The sequence below is a fragment of the Rhipicephalus microplus genome, chromosome X (genome assembly GCF_043290135.1).
Source record: "Rhipicephalus microplus isolate Deutch F79 chromosome X, USDA_Rmic, whole genome shotgun sequence".
NCBI classification, from domain to species: domain Eukaryota; kingdom Metazoa; phylum Arthropoda; class Arachnida; order Ixodida; family Ixodidae; genus Rhipicephalus; species Rhipicephalus microplus.
In genome coordinates, this window is record NC_134710.1 from 418,700,784 (window position 1) to 418,721,658 (window position 20,875).

A 20,875-nucleotide genomic window follows, 5' to 3' on the forward strand; every position below is an offset into this window, starting at 1 on the left:
CAAATTGACGGACAAATTGGCCGGTACCTAGAGGCAGGTACCAGTGTGCTGCTGCAACAAAAGAATTTATTTTTGAAAATCTTGGGCAAGCATTGCAGAAATTGGGGCTATGAGACGGAGCCTTTTGTAAAGCTCCCAGCACAACTGGAATAACTCTAATGACTAATGTGACACCTCACCTTATCTAAAAATGCTGAAACATGTTACCCACTAAAGTGCAGAAAAAGTAAAATTAAATTACTATGTTAATGAAAAAAAGTAACACATCACAGGTCATGCTGTAACTTGTAATGTATTACCGCCTACTCTAGCTATGACAGATTCATACAGCCGAGAAACGCAAGGTGTAAAAATTTAGTTGCGTACGGGTTAGCCAACTCAGAATGCTCAAGCTTGCTTAAAATGCTCACAAATTTTCTGCCATTTACCACTGGCTGCACTATAGCTTGGTGAGGCATTGCATGGCGCTTTACAGCAAGAGAGTTCCTCATAAGCAAGCATGGAACCTATGCTTACTGATACAAATATATAAATGGCAATGTAGTAAATGTAGCTAGTATAAGGGAAATTCTGAAATACCTCCTACGTACCTGATCAAAATGTACTCACAACACTACAGTAGGAGGTTTCTGCGATGGAAGTCCTTGGTTCAGTTCTCGAGCAATTGATGCATGAGCATTTGATGTTTTGAATTTTGACAGTCGGTCCTGGGTATATCGAACTTGGATATATTGCATTAGTGGCTATATCGAGCAGCCAAAAAATCGCCTTAATCCTTCGCGGTCCCAAGCTTGTACCCACTTTCTGGTGATTCCGGTCCGAAACTATTTCACTAGTTTGAGGCACCACGAAAGAAAACGGCAACTGTGGAAAATTAACTTGGCGGTTGTTTCTTTCGTCAGTTCCTCTTTGTCCCCAAATTATTTAGCGATACTTGGGCAGTGTGTAGAAGCGTTCAAAGCACTTTCCTGGGTGCAGTCTGGGATTATTTCTGCAGGTTTTGCAGAAGAACACTGTTTTCCTCCTGCCCCCTTTTGTTTTCCGGTCACTGCAAACAGCGCAGTCCTTGCTGCTTCGGCCAGGGAGCTTGTAGATGAAATGGGGCTTTCCATCCAGCCTTTGTTCGCAATCCAATCATGCAGATGGGCCCCGCTTTCCAGCACGAGCCCTTACGTCACCAACCAGCTGCTCTATCAGGTTCCTCCGGTACTGGAGGTGTCGCTGCTCTTTCTCTCCCTGCTTCAGGAGCTGCAGTCTCATCAAAATGAAGCTGTTCACTGTTGAAACTTCCAGAAGCCAAAAAAAAGCTTCCTCCACCATTACATTGACTTTCGGGAACAAGCATAACTTGCACAGTAGTGATCAGCCCTGTCCACTGCACCCATGTTTTCAGTGTAGTCGCATATCACCACAGGCTTCTTCAGTGTCAGTGTTTTTCCTCCAGCTATCTTCCTTGGCACTTCTTTCGTAGACGCATTGTGGGCTGAGCTTAGCATTATCACTTGACGCTTACCCCGCCAGGCAAGTGCCATGTACGAGTTTTCTCTGCGATAAGCCGTCACTTCACCTTTTTTCATCTTTATTTTTGAGCTGATGCGGCATTTGTTTTCGAGTTGTCCTCACAGTTCCGGTTAGGAAAATACTGTGCGAAAGTAACTCTTCCGCAAGCATTTGGGGCGTATCAAATCTGTCCTTATACAGATAATAGCCACTGCCCGGTGTAGCTTGCTTCACTTTCTCCAGCAGGTGGAGCACAATCCTTCATGTGAAGGGAAGCTCGGGACGGCAGAGGCTATCAGTTGTTGTGCTGCCGTAGTATGCTTCAAAGGCCGAAATGTAGCCTGTTTGGCAGTCAGCCAGCGCATAAACGCGCATGCCCCATTTTGTTGGCTTCTGGGGATTGCAGCACTTGAATGAGACTCGGCCTTTGAAGCCGACAGTACTTTCATCTACGCAAATTTTGGGGCCAGCGTTGAAATGCTCTCTGCATTTAGCATCTATGTAGGTCACAACATCCCTGATCTTGCTTCCACGAGTTGGTGGACCTGAAGAGGTATGTGGGCTTGGTGCAACGTGCAGCATCCAAAACATTTGAAGAAACCTTTTTCGTTTCAAACGTGTGGGAAAAAAGGCATCTTCTTGAGGAGGTCGTTGATAAAGTATTCCTTCAGCTCCAGTTTGGGGTTCAAGACCATGTTCACTATAACCCTTAGGAAGGCTTTGAATTCTTCTACGCGCACATCTTCCCAGCCATTCCAAATCGAGTACTGCTGAAGAACACCGGCACTCGAGATTTTATCACGGGCGTAGCGGTTTGTTTCGCGCACTATTTGCTCAATCAGCTGGTCGGTGAAGAACAACTGAAAGTAGTCCAACCCACACTTTATATTGGAAGAGCTTACTTGAGATCCCAGGTTCGGGACAGTAAAGGGAAGAGGGTCAAAATCTGGTAAATTATCCAAGTAGGCTGTCCAGTCGGTTCCACGTAGTCCTGTGTTGTTCTGGTTGTTTCCACCGTCTCTACCGTCCTTGTTTTCTTCCTCGCTGGCTTCTTAAGAATCACTTTCTTCGGTATCCGATGGAGCCACATAATTGTCTTCGTCCCTAAAAACGTCTTCGCTTTCGCTAAAAGCTTCAAAATTACCGCCGTAGAAGGCACTCTGTGAAAAGGCGGCCATTTCTCTGCAAGCGACGCCGAATCTGAGCTTCGCGCCAATCGAACAACCTAAGAGTTCAGCTGCGTAAACTGCGCCATCTGGTGAAAAAAAACAATGATGAAATAAGGAAGTTCTTCCCTTTTATAAGAGGTGGCACAACATGCACAAAAAAAGTGCGCGCGCAATTCAATCAGGAGAAAGCGTGTCGGGCAGTGCCCGACAGCGAACCACTGGGGCCGCGTTGTGTTGTCGGGCGGGGCCCGACAATGGACCGCAATGGGTTAAAAAACACTTGTGAAAGTACAGGGCACAGGTGCGCGTACATCGAACACTTGTACGCCGACATTTTCCATATATCGAATGGTGCGCTGCACTGGAGCCGTGACACTAGTCACAATTCAGTCTCTATCCAAGAAAGTTACAGACCCTTTTCGTGCGTGCGTCGAAATGGTGATCACGTTGCTTGAATGAGTTCACACAGCGCTTATTGAGTCGCCCTTCAAAAGAGTTATGGATCCTTATCGTGTGCGCCCGCGTCGAGAATGTGAATGGGTTTCTTCAATAAAAGTCGAACTGACAACCGATCTCCTCAGAGCGATACAAATGGTAAACGGAGCGTGAAAATAATGTCAAACAATTCACAATTGTGAACTGCTTCGGTAAAGCTGGCTTTCTAGCTTCACCTGACGACTTTGGGAGCGACGGTGATGTCACAGCAGATGACGACATAGTCCCCTCGAGGATGAATTTCATCAGCTTTCTCCATTTCCGGGTGCCATCGCTGATGGGGTCGCAGCGAGCAATTTTGTCAGTGCTGATGATGGTGTGCAAGCCGTTTCGGACCGCACAGATGCAGAAATAGTGACCGACATCACCGGTGCCGATGAGGCCGACCAGAGCAGCGACGATGATGCCGACGAAGTCTCTACGCAACCCTGTACCGCTGCAGAACTTGCATCAGCATTTCGCCTTATTCACCGCTGTTGTGGTGCTTCAAAAGGTGCTGGGCTTGCCTATGTAGAAAGCCTGAACAATATTGAGGATGGCCTCATAAATGTATTGGCTCAGACAAAGAAGCAAGTCAAGCTAAAATTTTTTTCATCCCAAATGCAGTGCGGTAGATTTTGTGTTTTTCTTTTGATATCCTGGGAAAGTCTGAAAATGGGAGCTTAGCACAGTCTTTGGAAACCGCTCCGAGACTCTTGGCGCTTCAAGGTAACACTTAAATGAAAATATTTTGTATTTTAAATTACTGATATAGATAGATATGTGGGGTTTAACATCCTAGAACCACCATATGATTATGAGAGCACCATAGTGGAGAGCTCTGGAAATTTTGACCACCTGAGGTTCTTTAACGTGCACCCAAATATGAGCACATGGGCCTACAGCATTTTCGCCTCCATCGAAAACGCGGCCGGCGCAGCCGGGATTCAATTCACCTGCAGCTCCCGGGATCATGAATATATTGAACTATTTCATGATCCCCTTCGAGTTCGATATATCTGGGATCGACTGTACTCCTTTTTTTCTCTTCATTTTTCAATTACTACTGCTTCATTGTTCAGTTTTCTTTTATACAATGGAAGCAGTGATACGACAACCGGTGCACACTTTTTCGGCGCGTTTTATTTATGATGCCGCTTCTAATGCGACACCATTAATATCTTTTGGTTACTAACACCGTGAATAATTAGGTAGCATTCAAGTCAGGCTATATGGTTATACGAAGACCCCAGCAGCATTTTAATTTGAGGCATTGCATTGTTCTTACTTACTCAACAACCCAAGAAAAAAAGTGATACAAATATACCTTCACTTGATTCTTGAGCTCTTGAATTTGCATATTTTAGCGGCGGATCAGAGTCTCGTTTGTAAGAATCTCGTCACTGTTGGAGTGTTCTGTATGTTTTTCGCTGACCTTGCAAACTGAAAAATGCAGAAGACAATATCAACCAAAGGCAGCAAAAAGGTCGTAGATCCCTGATAAATTATAGGTACAAACGTTATGCATACTAGGTGTAAATTAATGTTATAACCGTATTCACAACAAAGTGAAGGAACCAATAAGCCATATTACAGTAAAACCTCGTTAACCCGGACGTCGTGTGACGGGTGAAAATATCCAGAGGTATTCGAATTCTTGGAGTATTGATTGAACCATGCAAACAAAAAGAATATGAGTACCGTATTTACTTGCATAATCTGCACATTTTCACAATAGGTGAGCCCTCCTCCAGTTTCGTCTCCGAAAATTCTATTTCAATTCCGCGCATACGTGGCACACCCCAAACTTGGCCGTGATCATAAACTATTATACCCCTCAGCGATACAGTTGGAATGTGGCCCTCGTACTCTGAAGAAAAAAAGAAGGCAAATCGACGAGCAATTAAGAAAAATTTGAAGTGCAATGACCTACCCAAGGAGTTTGTCGATATAAAACTTGAGAAAAAAAGCGTCGATGATTGAAAAAAAAAACGGCTGTTTCATTAATTTTTGATACCCTCCCAATCGCCATGCTCTTTGGAGGTCACGTGTAGAACGCCGTGGGCTTCATCGCCATTACCATCATCTGAAAAAAAGAAACACAATTTTGCAAGCGGTTGTGTATGTTGCGGCCGTGTATTCAACTTTGGTTCCAACATGGGGCAGTACGCAAGCTACATGACTGGATTTAAAGTGAAGGCAGTGCAGTACGCGCTGGAGCACGGCAACCGGGCTGCAAGCAAGCATTATGGTTTTGGAGAAACATATATTCAGTACTGGACGGATCAAAAAGAAAAACTTAAAGGAGGAGGTGGCATTGAAAAAGACTTTTTTACAGTTAAACCTCGTTATAACGAGACGGGCTATAACGAAATAATGGATATAACGAGCAAATCCTAATTCCCCTTGAAAGTCCCCATACAAACCAATGTATTCAAAACCTCGTTTTAACGAGGGAAAATTTGCCTGTTATGGGATATATTGAACAAGTTTTGTTAGGAAGTAAAATTTTGAGCCGATGTCACGACAGTGCACAACGCGAATTTGAGACGGCGCGCAACGCGAGAACTGTATTTAGCAGTTCAAAACTTTCGCCACGCGCCCTCCAGCAATGCGCGCAAAGCAGACGGCACGCGCTGTTTCCGGAGGAGAGTTCGCTGCACGTACGCCGCTTGGCTACCACCGACAGCGGAGCGCTCCGCAAACGTCTCGCCCTTTTCTTTTCTTTTGTGTCTTTTTTATATTCTCCCTCTCCCCTTTCTCATGGCGCTGAGGCGCGCTTCCTAATCTACATACCCCCTTCCCCTTGAGTAACCGGTTCCTAGAGGGCAGCGCAAAAGAGCGCCCCTTCCTCTTCACAGTCACTTTCTCTGCAAGTGTTGTCGCTCGCCGACGTGAGCCGCGTTGCTTTTGCGTGCGTGTTTCTTCTCTTTTTCAACCGCTTCCGCCTTTTCTTTTATCGTGCTGCACTCCTGATTTCAGCAACATGAATGTGCCAGGCGGGAAGCGAAAGCGCATAACGATAGAAGGCGGCTATGATAAGAGCCGTCGAATCGGCGACCAAGAAAGGCAACGTGGCAAGAGACTTTGGCGTATCGACGAGCACACTGTCAATCATCTTGAGCAAGCAGGAGTCCATCATCGACGCCGTTGCACGTGGCGTGAAAGGAAGCGCTAAGAGGATGAGGGCACCTGCCTTTGAAGCGGTCGAAAGGGCCGTTTTTAAAGGGTTCTTGGACACGCGGGCCGTGAATCTGCCGGTGAGCGGCGCCTTGCTGCAAGGAAAAGCGAGGGACTTCGCCTGCATCATGGGCTATGACAACTTCGTAGCAAGTTCGAGTTGGCTCCAACGCTTCAAGGAACGCCACGACATTGTCGGGAGAGCGGTCTGCGGCGAATGGCAATCTGTCGAGGAAGCAGAGGCTACCAAGTGGGCGAAAGAAAACATCGTGCGGCTGCTAGAAAAATACAGCACGGAGGATATTTTCAACGCGGACGAAACCGCTCTCTTTTTCAAGATGTTGCCGCACAAGACGTTAGCCCTCAAAGGTGAGCTGTGCCATGGCCGCAAACAAAGTAAGCTGCGGATCACTGCGCTACTTTGTGCAAACATGACCGGCTCTGAGAAGCTGCCAATTTTCGTAATTGGTAAAAGTGCATCCCCTCGCTGCTTTAAGGGAAAGAGGCAGCTCCCAGTCAAGTACGTAGCCAATCGCAAAGCCTGGATGACCAGGGAGATTTTTTTCAAAATGGCTTTGCGAATGGGACGAGAAGCTGGCAAAGGCGAACCGCAAGGTGTGCCTTGTTTTAGATAACTGCACCGCCCACCATACCGCTGCCGTGCTTCAAAACATCGAGCTGCTGTTCCTTCCTGCCAACTGCACAGCAAAAATAAAGCCGCTTGACCAAGGTGTGACTATGTCGCTGAAGGCAGGTTACCGCAGGCGTGTGATAGACAAGCTCCTACTCAACATGAGGATGAAGCGAGACACCGATGTTTACTTGTACGCTGCGCTCGAAATGCTTCAGGCGGCGTGTATGAGTGTGACGGTGACCACGATCGCAAACTGCTTTCGACACGCCTCATTTGCCACCACGCCAGACGTCAGCGATAACACATCAGACGAGCCCACTGTGCCGGACGGTTTGGCCACATCAACCGAAGTCGCTGCATCATGGACTTCGTGACGCCGGTGTCATGCCTGACAGCGAGTCGTTTTGCGACTATGTGAGTGCGGACTCTGAAGTGGTGGCAACAGAGCAGCTCCTGGATGACGATATTGTGCGCGCTGTCAGTGATCGTAATGAAACCAGTGACGATGACTCTGGTGACGAACAGGAGACAAACGTGCCGACGGCGTCGGAGGCATTAGACGCGGTGGACGTACTGCGCCGCTCCTTTGGCGCTCACGAGGGCGGCGAAGATGGCTTGAACATTGCGGCCGCAGCTGAGAGAGCCATCGTTCACATCAGGAAGATGCATCAACGTCCAATTACGGACTTCTTTGCAGCTAAGTCTGCCTGAAATGGAAGCTGTGTATTTTGAAGTGCATTAAAACAGGTGCATGACTTTTTTCCTTTTCATTTGGGAATGCGGTTATTTTGTTGCATACCACCGTGCGGTGGGATGCTATTTCGCCCGCTATTTTTTTGGGGGGGGTAAGTACAGTGCATAATATTTGCGGTAAATGCCCGCTACGGCTATAACGAAATATTGCTTATAACGAGGAAATAGCGGCAGCCCTCCAATTTCGTTATAACGAGGTTTAACTGTATTCGTTGACCTACAGCAATGAAATTTGGCATGCATACTCACAAGTGTCTCGAATAAGGAAATGTGCAGTTTCATCAAGATACCTTCAGTAGTTCTCAAGAGACAAAATGCTACATGGTCCATTTACATGGCCTGGTCGTGGAAAACCTAGCGCTGTAACAAAACATCCCAGGAAGCTCCGAATAGTGTTGATTTTTACTCAAAAAAAAGCTACAGGGTATGGCACTCTCAGAATTCTTTAATAAGTTAACTTTTTTCTTAGAGATCATCATGGCTGCCGACACATTTTCAGAAACAGTGGCACGGACAAATCATCATCTAGAAAAAAATAGGGCCATAAAACAGAAATTGAAGACTGCTGTGCCCGCAAGCATTGTTCAGGGATTCAGGAAAAAAAGACAGAATCAAAATCAATCCAGTGATTCCTGTGCTACTCTTTTTCTCACAAGTGTCCGAAATACACTTGTGAGAAAAAGCCTGTCGAAGTTTTTGACAGGTTTTTTTCGATCAACTTTTTTGTTTCTTGTTGGATATCGATGAAAATTGGCACAGACACTAAAAATGACCTCACAGTGCTTCCATAAAAATTTTGAAGCGATACCACAAATGCTTTACGAGAGACAAATTATTTTATCATTGAACCATGTGGAGGGGCTGAGCATAATGTCAAAAAAACAGTATTGAGAAAACTTAGTTTAAAGTTTGAACTTTTCTTTACGTCCCTAAGACACCTAAAAATTGTGATATCAGGTTTGTCTTGTGATATTTGACTTGTTTTCATAATTTACTTCTTTTCATGATTTACAAAGAACAAGTGTGGATTTCACACCAAGTTCTTTGTAAGAAGGAGTGGTGTGATAGGTATGACAGAAAAGATTTGATTTGATTCATATGTGGGGTTTAATGTCCCAAAACCACTATATGATTATGAGAGACGCCGTAGTGGAGGGCTCCGGAAATTTAGACCACCTGGGGTTCTTTACCGTGCACCCAAATCTGAGCACACGGGCCTACAACATTTCCGCCTCCATCGGAAATGCAGCCGCCGCAGCCGGGATTCGAACCAGCGCCCTGCGGGTCAGCAGCCCAGTACTTTAGCCACTAGACCACCGCGGCGGAGCGTATGACAGAAAAGATTGTAATTAAATAAAACCATATACTAAAACTATTACACATTATTTTTGTGCTGAAGTTATAATAAGCATAATTAGGTACTCGATTACAAATATTCACAGAACCTTTCTTTATTTGGAGAGAGGTTTATTGCATCAGAAAAATGGATCACACCATGACAGCCTATGCCTTCTTTCCAAATAACAAAGTTATGGGTAGAAGAATGGTGGCACAGGAATTTTAGCAGTATAATTAATGATGCAAAACGGGCATATAAAGATTTGTGCCCCTGATTCATTCTTGCTCTATTGCCGCTCTAGCCATGAAACACATCATCATAAAGCTGGTCGCGGAAACTCTAATTATCAGCAATTCATTCATTTCGGAACATTCATAGACGTTCGTGGCGATATCAAGCACGGCTGCAAGCACGTCTGACTCGCATCACAAAAGCTTATTGACAGCACTCCATAAGACCGTGGGGTGCGCGGCCACGAGGACAGTGACGGTGGAACATAATGCCCTTGCCGGGGGCGATAGGTGACGACGCGCAAAATGTGTAACTACGATGACAAAAAATCGGCACGCACTGCACTTCGCATCGCATTTTCGAATGACGACGCGCGAAACTGCTAGCCGCTGTTCCGAGGAATCCTTGGCACTGAAGGGGGGGAGGTGACAAGCATGACTGTGTTGTCCGCTGCCGATGCATAAAATGCCTGTACGTGATTCAGAGGAGCTAGTGTGTGATGTACTACATTTCTTGAGACGCAGCACGTCGCCAAGAGTGCGCTTGCTTGCGCATCGTTCCTGCCCGCAGTCTCGCTGTCAGCAGAGTTAGGGCTAAAGCCGACTCCGAAGACGTGTCGCACTCGTGGACCCCGCGCCCGCTCGTAGTAATCTGATCGTGCATCCGGTGAGGCCACTCGTAGTAATCATATCGTGCCGCCAATAAGAGCTTCGTTGCTTGAGAAGAAGCACGTCACCATGAATGCGCTAGCGCGTCGTTCCAGCCCGCAGTCTCGCTGTCGGCGGAGTTAGGCATAAAGACAACTCGGAGTTAGGGATAACGCGGAGTCAGGGATAAGACAAAGGCGCTTGTAGACGACGCGCCCGCTCGTACTAACCTGATAGCGCATCTGCTTACTACTCGTAACTAAAGCGTAAAAATATCTTAAGTGATCATCAAGCCATGAACACGTCACGAAGTTGTGATTTGTGAGAGCTATGTCCTCGCGACGCACAAGCAGCAGACGACAATCTCCCGGAGCGAGCATCGGGCCAATGGCAAGGCGAGCTGAGGCAACATGGCGGCCATGGCCAATGAAGGGTCTCAAAATGACCTTCAAACAGTTGCGTTTCGTGCACTTGTTGTCAAAGGGAGAAGCCAGCTGAGGCGGTAAAGTTAAACCCGGAGAAATGCTCTTTCCGATGAGCCCAAGAAGCCGGCTCCCAGCCACACCATCGCGAAGCTATGATTTTTTTGAAAATCGCTGTTTTCTTGCTATTTCTAGAAAAGGTTTTGCAACACCTAGGTGGGTGAAAAGAAATTTCCAAAGCACTTCTGCGCAGTTTTCAGTGTAGATATTTTGGAACCGGATAGAAAAAGGGTTCCATAAACTGAAAACTTGAGTTTCAAAAAATCATTTTTTTTGCCATTTTTCGCGATCCCAAAGTCGCGTCCCACCTTAAGGCGATGAAGAAGACACGACGGGCTTTCTGCAGTGCCAAGACCGACAGGTGTCTGAATGTCGAAGAGCAACTGGTCTGGCATATGCGGGAGCTACAAGACAGCTGTGCTGAGTCATTGGATAATGTGGAGACTAAGGCGCGCAGAATAGCCCGAGCTCAGCGCATCGAAGCAAAAAAGTTCAAAGCCAGCTCCGGATGGACAACTCGTTTCATGCCGCGCCATGGCCTCGCACTGCAAAGGCGGACCCCGTTGTGCCAGTGTTTGTCAGCAGCATATATGAGAACAAAGTGGTGGACTTCCGCCATTTTGTTATAAAGCTCCGACAGCAGAAAGACTTCATTTTGTCCGAGATCAGCAATGCTGATCAGACCCTTTTTGCTTTGATATATGCCGCAGAACACGACAGTAGAGGAGAAAGGTGAATGGAGCGTCATCGTTGGAACGTCTGGCGCTGAAAAATAGATGCACCGTAATGCTAGCGGTGCCAATGGGTGGGCGCAAGCTACACAGTAAAAATTTTTGCACCCAAAAGGGTGTAAAAAGGGTGCTTTTACGAGAAAGCACCTTTTGCAACACCTTTTAACACCCATAAATGGTCGATTGAAAAAAAGCACCCCTTTGTTTGGGTGCTTGCCTCAATAGCACCCTAAAATAGGCTCTCAGGGTGCTTTTGTGCCTGAGAAGGGTGTAGGTGCCGATTCATCAGGTGGAATATGCAGCATAAGAAGAAAACATAATTATAATATTTGGGATTTTACGTCTCAAAAACCTCGATATGATTATGAGGGTCGTCGTAGTGGAAGGCTGCAGAGATTTTCACCATTTGGTGTTCTTTAATGAGCGCTCATATCGCACAGTGCAAAGGCTTCTACCTTTTCGCCTCCGCCTTAATTCGACTGCCACGGCCGGCATCGAACACGCGACCTTCGGATTGGCGGCTGAGCAGCGCAGCTACTGCACGAATACGTGGACCTTGCGTTAAATGACGGCCTAATTGACTTAGAATGTGTGAAGGTGCTTTCCGAATACAGCAGAATGTCAGCAGAAGCAAATCGCGTTTCATATATAATGGCAATTAACTGCAATCCATGTTACGAAAGCTTTCCTTAGCGTTGGTTATAAGCTGCATGTTTGCTATGGATTATATACACACAAATAATGTTCGCCCGAGTATGGGTGTGTGCGCGTGTAAGCGCGATTGTGTGTACACCCGTGCATATGTGCGTGCGCGTGTATGTGCGAGTCCCTGCTTGTGTTAAGCGTGCCTGTGCACATGTGTGCGCCCATGCATGCGTGCGTTTACGGTCGCGCGTGTGTGTGACCGTATGTGTGTATACGTGTATGTGTGTGCGCCTGTGAATAAGTATGCGTGTGTATCAGCCCGTGCGCCCTCGAATTGCGTGTGTGTGTGCGTGTGCGGGGGGGGGGGCACTGCTTCTTATTGTTTAAGGTCCCACACCTGTTCAGACTAGGAGTCTATATGGGAGGTGGCTTAAGGAATGGCGGTTGTCAACGCACTGTACATGGACTATTCAGTACATGGAAAACAGCTGCTCATTTTCGTACCTGATCGTTGCTTACGAACTTACTGTGATAGCTGATTAGGTCCGCTGAGGTGCTTCTACGTTCGAAAACGTGGGTTATGACCAATTCCTACGGAAAGCTGTCACTGCACTTATGCACAACCATCGTTTATATTAACAACGTTTAACAAGAACGTGCCCTGCCTTTGCTACAGGTGCTTAGCTAGCTCATTGGGTAACCATATGGAATTATGTGCTGATCATGTGGTCAGCAAAAGTTTGTTATAACAACCTCGGCACGTTTCGTGGTGCGTGACAAGCCTTCTAAACATCCGCGACTGTGGATTAATTTGTTCGAGCTTCGACTACGCATTCAGAGTTTGCGGCACCATACGCGGAAGTGCCAGACGCAGACAATGCAAAAAGAAATTCCTCTGGAAAAAGGTGTAGCGATGCTCTCCCGCTAATGCCACCGAGGACGAAATAATTATTGTTTCTGGCCATTCCATGGTGCACTTTGTTTTCCGCAAGTTTTGCTTCACTATTTTTCGCCCACTGCAGTCGCATTCCGTCAAAATACTCCAAGAACCACCCGAGGCTGGTAAATAACCTGCGTCGCTGTGCGACTGGCTGGAAGGAGAGTTGCCATTTACAAGGAGTCATTCCGCGAGGAACGGCCGTCCGCCGTATGCGCCATAGCGTTTGCTCGTCGGCGCCGTCCTGGCGGGTTTCCCTCCCCCCCCCCCCCCCGCTCACCCCGTGCTCCCACAACGGCAGCGTAGATAAGCGAATAGTTGCGTCACCGAACACCTGCGTCGACAGCTGCGGCGCCGCCGCGGCGCTTTAGCCGCCGCCAGTGCCTCCTCCTCCTCTCTTTCAACGTCGCTCTCTCTGTGTCATCGTCTTTCAAATGCGTTGCGTTGGTCTGGGGTCTTGGTCGCTGTGTGTGTTCTAGCGAACAGGCGCATATTCAATTGTGGTCGCACATGACACCGTGTTCGAAGTGACGCTCGGATTAAGGAATATTCATGGAGTGGCGGACACGAACAACGTGGGCCTGTTAACGGTGAGTGTACTGTTTTCGTAAATAGTAATCATACAGCGCTAGCTGGGCGCCTGCAGCAGCTCTGCCGAAGTAGGCTGCCAGCCATTTACAACAGCATGCGTTCGCGGGCCTGTTGCAGATGCCCGATTAAACGTGTGACTTAACGAGTTCACACTGCTATGCGCGATGTTGTGTAAGTGCCTGCATCACTCTATAGAGTGAGTGATGTGATCACTTAACAAGGGCGGGATTAGTTGCTGATCGCACATTGTCTCTACACTGCACAAAGTGATTGATATTGTTTTAAGATGTGCTTTGGGCTACATCGTAATAACATTTCTATTAATACTCAAATGTGCAACGTGCTTCTGTAGGTGTAAGCGCAAAAAAAAGAAAGAAAAAGCAAAAATTATGTACAGAGGCGCACTGTCCGAAATGGCTTTTTTTTTTTTTGCTTAAAGGTGGTATAGTTGGAGGTGCTGATATGCGGCGATGCTCCCAGCACGTGCGCCTCGGTCTTTTAAGCGCTATTTAGGACAAGCGCCACCAGCAACAGGGAAAGATCTAGCAGACTTCCAAAGGCGTGTGGTTGTGGCCATCGCCGTGCGTTGTTTTCCCTTGTTTCTGTTTGCTGTTTTCGTGCTTCGCTTTCACCTGCGATAATGTTCGGCGTTATAACAGAATCGAGAGAGTATACGTGACTGTTGGGGCTATGTGCGGTTGCTCTAGCATAAGCCATGGCTGCTGCAACGTAGTCGGCGTCCGCGCGCGTTGGTGTCGTTCGAGCGCTCTTACTTGCGTGATTGTGTTTAACTGAGTATTTAGGCACGGGTTACGTTTGTAAACCCCGTAGTCAATAATCGCTAATAGCGTGCCCCTGATTGCCATCAGAGGATGGGCTTGGTTGTCGAAATATGCAAGACGCTTTTTCTGAAAGCAAGCTTTGAATTTTTTTTTAAAGAAGTACTTTCATACGTGCAAGGCAGTGCTTATTGCAGGCCCGCAACTCTTTAAAAACTGGACGAGCTATCACACCTTTTATCAAATTACAATGAATTAATATGATTGAATTATAGATGACGAATTTCTGTGCTAGATTAGGTGCACAAAACACATGTTCGCAGCCCTACGTCTAGAAAGCAGGCAAATAGGAAGCACAGCGTCAAATTTGGATTAGATTCCATTGACGGAGCGTCTTGTGAGAGTAGAAAGAACGAGAAAATTGTTCGTTTTTGATGCCCTTATAGAGGCAGTCAGAATTGCACTGATTGGTGACTTGTAACAATTCCTCAGATTGTTAGAGGCGTGATTAAAGTCAGTAAATCTTTTACTTTTTTTTTGCAGACCTCTTCGCTAGTGCCACGCCCAAGATCATTTGTTCTCATGTAAAAGAGAAAGCACAGATGTCTTCACTGTTTGTACATGAAGAGGTAAGTTTCTTGTGCATTTTGATTAATGTTACATGTTCTTAACGTTGTACTTTAGGAATTGTTTTTCACACTGGCTCACTACCCTAGAAGGAATTTGATTCTTAGGTGAGTTCAGGCTTTCGTAAGTGCCATTTTTGAGCTGTAGTCTTACAACTTCACCTCATTTCGGGAATTTGCTGTATGCTGGAAAACTCTTATCTTTATCATACGAAATTATTGGAATGTATGGGTTGTATGCTTCGAGTTCAGTGTAATGTCAATTACACGCCATTTCGAAGGATACACACTGCACATACTTTATATATGGTGCTGCCAGAACAGCACGAACATCCTTTTATGAGAAGTCATATTTGCTCTTATTACAGGATGAGAGGGTGCCGCTGACGTCATGCGTAGTCTACCCCCCGGCCCCAGCCTAGAGCAAGCCTACTTCCTGAACCTCCACATGGATAACCGAAAAATCTTTCGTGTCAGTAATGACGAAGGAGTGACAGCACTGATGAGTTGATTTTTTTTTATTTTCAACATTGTCTACGGCCGCAAGGCCTTTAACGTCCACCGTGATTGAGCGGCTTTTTCTCGGCGTGAGTTTGGAGTTTATCAAAGAAGTTGTTCAGGCAGTACGACGCTGAAAATTTTAGTGTCACAATGCCTGAACAACTTCTTCTAGTGTGGTCATGGTAGATGAACAAACATTGTTATTTGTGTAAGTTATTTTGCTTAAATATAGCTCGACCATTTCATGCCAAACGTCCCAGCCACTTTGGCGACCATCTGAATTGTATTTGAAAAAAAAAGTGCTGACTTACTGCGTTGAAAACGGTGAACTGCTAGAATATTTCAGCGAGAAAAAAAGTTTTGTTCATGTGGCTGGCTGATAACTTCCTGGCATAATGCCGTCTGTGTGCTGTTTGTGGAAAATTTCGTTTTAAATCTACCGCTTATTTTTTCTAAAGCAAATTCGGTCTACCTGTTAAGTAAATGTGCTTCTGTAAGGTATTTGAAGGTCAATAATAATAGTGCAACTTTTTTGCCACATTCGCTTCCAAGAATAAAGGCAAAACTTGTTATGTTTGCATTTTTTATTGCAATATTGCACTTTGTATGAATATCTGAGCAGTGAATACTTACTCCACAGAAGGTATATTTTGAGGAAAAAATATCTTTAGACCTCTCAAGCTGCTGAAATATACGAGAAAATATCACGAATTTTACAAAATTGTGATTTTTGTCCGTATTGAGATGCAGTTTGCTCCATGTTGCGATACAATGAAAACGCATCATTATACCTAAACTGTAAGAAAATGAAATTCTTTCTGCAATAAAATCTTATCGCAAAAAAGGAGAGGAAAGAGCGCTGTCAACTGAATTTTATTGAAGGTGCTACGAGCGTTTTTATACTGAGCACAAGACCAGGGTTCATCTGCAACAACACATGTGTGAGCATGACAAAATAATTTTAACCGAGAAAAGAATACTCTTTTTCGGAAGAGATAAGTGAAGGTGTACTGATGTATCGATCCTTGGCCTTCCTGATAAAGAGTTCTAAAATCTCTCATTTTTCTGCTTGCTTTTTTTTTTCAAAAACCGTGTTTTATGAAACCTAGGACTACACTTACATTCTTTACGGTGCCCGGCCATGAGACTACTATAGCCCTTCTTAACATTTAAAGCATGCTGTCTTGCTTGATCATTGAAGCATTGCCCAGTTTGTCCTATGTTTACTTTTCCACATGTTAGCGGCATCTTATACACATCAGATTGGCATTCAGTAAACCTATTCTAGTGACGAATGGTGCAAGATTGACTATTCCTGTTGCTGTAAGTACATGCACTTTTGAAAGCTTGCAAGGGGTGGAAAACAACAATGTCATATCTGCTGGCTCTTTTCCTAAAATTGTGAGACACCTTATGTACGTAGTACCGTGTGACATGCAAAGGTGATTGGTCATTCTCTTTTTCTTTTGGTCCTGTTTCCTTTAACTTTACTTTCTGCAGGAGGGTTTCGCAAACAAGTGTGATGATGCTGTTGGGGTATTGGCTGGTGCTATCAGCCCAGGAGTGCTAAGAATGTTCTGCCTTTTCATAGTGGGCATTCAAAATTAGTAGAAAGAGGAATTGATACCACATGTACTCAGGCCACCCTTCAGAAGTCATGTTAGCACAAGGGTGAGGTCAGGTTTAAAAACCAGATTAAAAGACTAAAAGATGCTGGGTATCCCAACAGAATCATCACACCCGTTTGCAAAACCCTCCTGCAGAAAGTAAAGTTAAAGAAGACAGAACCATCAAAAAACAATGACCAAAACCTTTGCATGTTATACCGCATCATGTGTCTCACAATTAAAAAAATAGCCAGCAGATATGATATTAGCGTGTTGTTTTCCACCCCTTGCAAGCTTTCAAAAGTGTGTGTACTAAACAGCAACAGGAATAGTCAATCTTGCCCCATTCGTCACGAGAATAGGTTTACTTAATGCCAATTTAACGTTTGTAGAAGTATTTTTTATCAGGTAAACCAATGATCAGTGCATCACTACACGTTCACTTATCCTTTCCGAGAGGGAGTATTCTTTTCACAGTGAAGATTATTTTGTAGTGCTCACACCTGTCGTCGCGCATGAACACGGTTCTTGTACTCCGTATAAAAGCGCTCGTAGCACATTCATTAAATTCAGTTGACAGTCGGTGCTCTTTCCTGTCCTTTCTGTCTCTTCCTAAAGTTGTCGCGCTGTGACTAGCACACAACCACGATGAACCAACTCTCCCAAATTAAGCTCTTGTTACGTAATACGTAGACCGAGTTTCGTATGGAAAGAAGGAGCGGTGCTTTTAAAATAAAAATTTTCACATACAACACCTAGACAGCATTCCAGGAAGTTCAGAGGGCAGCCATGTGACCAAATATTTTTCCTCTCCTAAATATTCCAGAAGTTCACTATTTTCAATGCAGCACGAGTTTTTCGAATACATTTGAGATGGTTGCCAAAATGGCTGGGACATTTGGCATAAAGTGACCCAGCTGTGTCATTAGCCATAATTATGCATTACCTCTTTTGTTTTTTGTGTGTTTTGACTCCGCTTTGTGTTCGTTTTTAGCTTATTGTGTTTCTGATCATTGTATTGGTTTCTTAAGTATTCGCTAAAGTTATATGTGCAAAAACTCATATATGTTTGCATGTACATCATTTCTCATAACCAATTGTTATACATCCAGGAATACAAAGCTTAATCCACTGAGATTGTATACATTTGAAAACACTATCCACATATATTTTTGTGTGCATCACTTCTTCGGAACGATTGTGTACATGAAGGCGTATATAGTGAAATCATGGTGATTGTATATATTTGAAAGAATCATAAGTATATATTTGCCTGTATTTCATTCCTATTAACCGATTGTGTACATGAAGGAGTATTAAACTGGAAACCACTGGGATTGTAGATACTTGAAAGAATTATAGGGATATATTAGCGTATATTTCATTTGTAGTCATTATGTACTTGAAGAAGTATACTAAACTGAAACCAGTGTAATTGTATGTTGCAAAGAATTGTCAATGAAGTGAAACTGAATAAATATAATAAACATTTGAGGTGTTGCATGTGTAGTGTACGTATACGTGAATGTATATCTGGTGAAAAAGTTGTGTGGCAGAAGAAAAGTTTGTTTTATTTGCCTATTAAATAAACGCAATTTGCAAGGGCAGCAAGGCTTCATTTTCTGTAACGCGCATTATGCATATACTGTCAAGTATATATAGATCCAGCACAAGTTCATACACGATAGTACGCGTCTATATTTTTGCCCACAGACGCAATGAATGGAGCTCGACAGGTGGCGCACCATTGATAATCAGGACCACTTTCTTCAAGTAGTGTGTAATCAGTGCATGCCGATATCTATTAGTGCATTCTAAAAGAATACTGGCACCCCTGCCATGGGCACTCAACACCCTTGGGCACCCTTCTCTCACCCTCCTGAGAGGGTGCTAAAAAAGTGATGGACATCGAAGGCACCCTTCCTTAAGGGTGTTTTTGTAACACCCTACAGTTTTTTACATGTACACTCTATTCTAAGGGTGCATGAAAAAGCACCCTTTTTGGAAGGTGCTGAATTAACACCCTTAGGGTGTCGTCCACGGGACAAGCTCATTTACACCCTTCTGGGTGTAAAAATTTTTACTGTGTACGGCCTTACGTTATTTTTAAAGGTAAGACGCTCCGAAAAGCGAATTTCCCTCAAGACATGTATGTCAGAGTCCAGGAAAAAGGCTGAATGAGCACCGCCGGGTGGTCTGTTGTTCCCGTTCATGCTTGTTCTGAACAGTTTTCGTGGCTACCTACTAGACCGCATACGAGATAAGCTTAAGGAGCTACGCGCAGATGTGGGAGCAATTCTTGGCAGCCTTGCATCGATACTGCAGTCTTTGGACGTGTCCTTGAATAAGCCTTTCAAGGACAATGTTCAAAGACTGTACACCACCTCGATGTCTTGAGGACAACATCAACAGACTCTTGGTGGTAAAATTAAGAAGCGGCATGTTGAAATGCTGTGCGCTTAAATCGTGGAGGAAGTGTGGCAGGCGATCTCCGACGAAGTCGTCAGGAAAAGCTTCAAGAAGACTGGCATCTCGAACAAACTGGATGCGAGTGAGGATGACATGTTGTGGGGTGCGAATGATTTGGACACAGAAAACGAATCCCCGCTCGGCGAGGATGAATGTGTGCTCTCGGACTCCAGATAGGGAAAAGAAACACCTACGACTTTTGTGTTAATAAATTTTATGTGTGTGTGTGCAGTTGACAGCTCTCGCCTGTTTATTAAAAGGTATGTAGGTATGGTTGTTTTATTCTGAATTAATTGGTAAACGATAATGCCGCCTTTTACTTGACAAATGTGCAGATTTATACGCAAGAACAGAGTTGAAAGAATTTTTGAAAATTTTACCACAAGTTCTTACTGATGGTACGTCTATTATGCGAGTAAATACCATACTTTGTACACACAAACTTTATTTCATGAAAACCTTTTTTATTTGTGTCTGCCTCGTCAGCAGAATATTATGCTAAAACGTCAGTCTAACTCCATCAGTTGGTGCTGCGCACACTGGCTGTCGCGTAAACCAAGGATAAGGAGGGTTTCGGAAGCCTCCTGCACACTGCAATGCCACGTAAGGAAAACCGTGTCGTCATCGTGCGTTTTAGTATACACTGAATGCACCGACAACCGAAGTGTTTCCGCCAGGTGGTGACTAGCACCACATAGCCACCTCTCCCTCATTCACTATCATAATGATCACACACTGCTGCTTTCTCCAAAACTATACTTTTCTGCCGATGGTTGTGGCAAGCGGTATTTGATCCTCCAAACTGCCGAGATTGCGCAACTCAAAGCACGAAGTCCTGATGGCCGTCTTCGGAGATGTCCGAGTTAACGAGCATTTGACACCGTTGAAGTACACTCAAACCTCGTTATAATGAAATAATACATATAACAAAGTAAATGAAAGTCCCCTTGAAAACTCCATTAAGAACCAGGCATTTTAAAGCTCATTGTAACGAAGTAAAATTGACTGGTATATGCATATAACGCACTAAACTAGTCTATCAAATCGTCTACAAAAACCGACCGTAGTGTGTTAAGAAGTATGTCGTTTTCTGCGGAGTTGGACTCTTGTTCGGCGCGGCCACGGAGGAAGGAAAGGTAGGAGAGGGCAAGCCCAGCCGGCACGCTAAGTGAAAAGCGTGGAGGAAATGACATCATGGCGGCCATATTCACTGGGCACAATGGCGGCGTTGCTATGGTTAGGTGTTGCGCATTGGAGCTGGTCTATCAGTGAGCGGCCTTGGTTGGCGGTGGCATGTGTTCCTCCCTAGGTCTCGTGCTGAGCCGTTGCGAACAATATCCATGCTCTGGGCCACGTTATTGTTTATGAAGTGTTCTCCTGGGAGTTACTGTACTCTTGGCAATGTTTACAAATCTTTTTGTCCATCACGGGGTTTCAACAGTGTGTAAAACGAGTGAATATTCATGTCATGCGGAGGATGACGCGGATGAAGCAATTAGTGTTCAGCAAAATTTCGTTGGGCACCAATGACGAAGCGGAACGACAACGAATGCCTTGCAGGTCAGTGACGATAGGGTAGT

At 45.0% G+C, this 20,875-nt stretch overlaps 1 protein-coding gene and 1 long non-coding RNA gene across 11 annotated transcripts in view; one reads left to right on the forward strand and one right to left on the reverse strand.

Annotated features, from left to right (window-relative positions):
* The window catches only part of LOC142776515 (uncharacterized), a 69,859-nt gene that overhangs the window by 37,364 nt on the left and 11,620 nt on the right, over nt 1-20,875 (reverse strand). For 6 of the 10 annotated variants that reach the window (XM_075880325.1, XM_075880328.1, XM_075880326.1 and 3 more), the window contains 2 exons: nt 5,077-5,229; nt 4,471-4,586 (listed from right to left, as the gene is read on the reverse strand). The exons of 1 other annotated variant lie outside the window; for it this stretch is intronic. The gene's annotated coding sequence lies outside the window, so the exon portion shown is untranslated. Of the gene's footprint in view, nt 1-590; nt 1,476-4,470; nt 4,587-5,076; nt 5,230-7,959; nt 8,071-20,875 lie in introns of those variants that run through there. 3 more of the 10 variants (XM_075880317.1, XM_075880320.1, XM_075880321.1) reach the window with 3 other exon arrangements.
* LOC142776514 (uncharacterized) lies at nt 13,178-18,433 on the forward strand. The gene is made up of 3 exons (XR_012887599.1): nt 13,178-13,312; nt 14,636-14,721; nt 15,087-18,433. It is a non-coding gene; the product is annotated as an uncharacterized LOC142776514 (long non-coding RNA).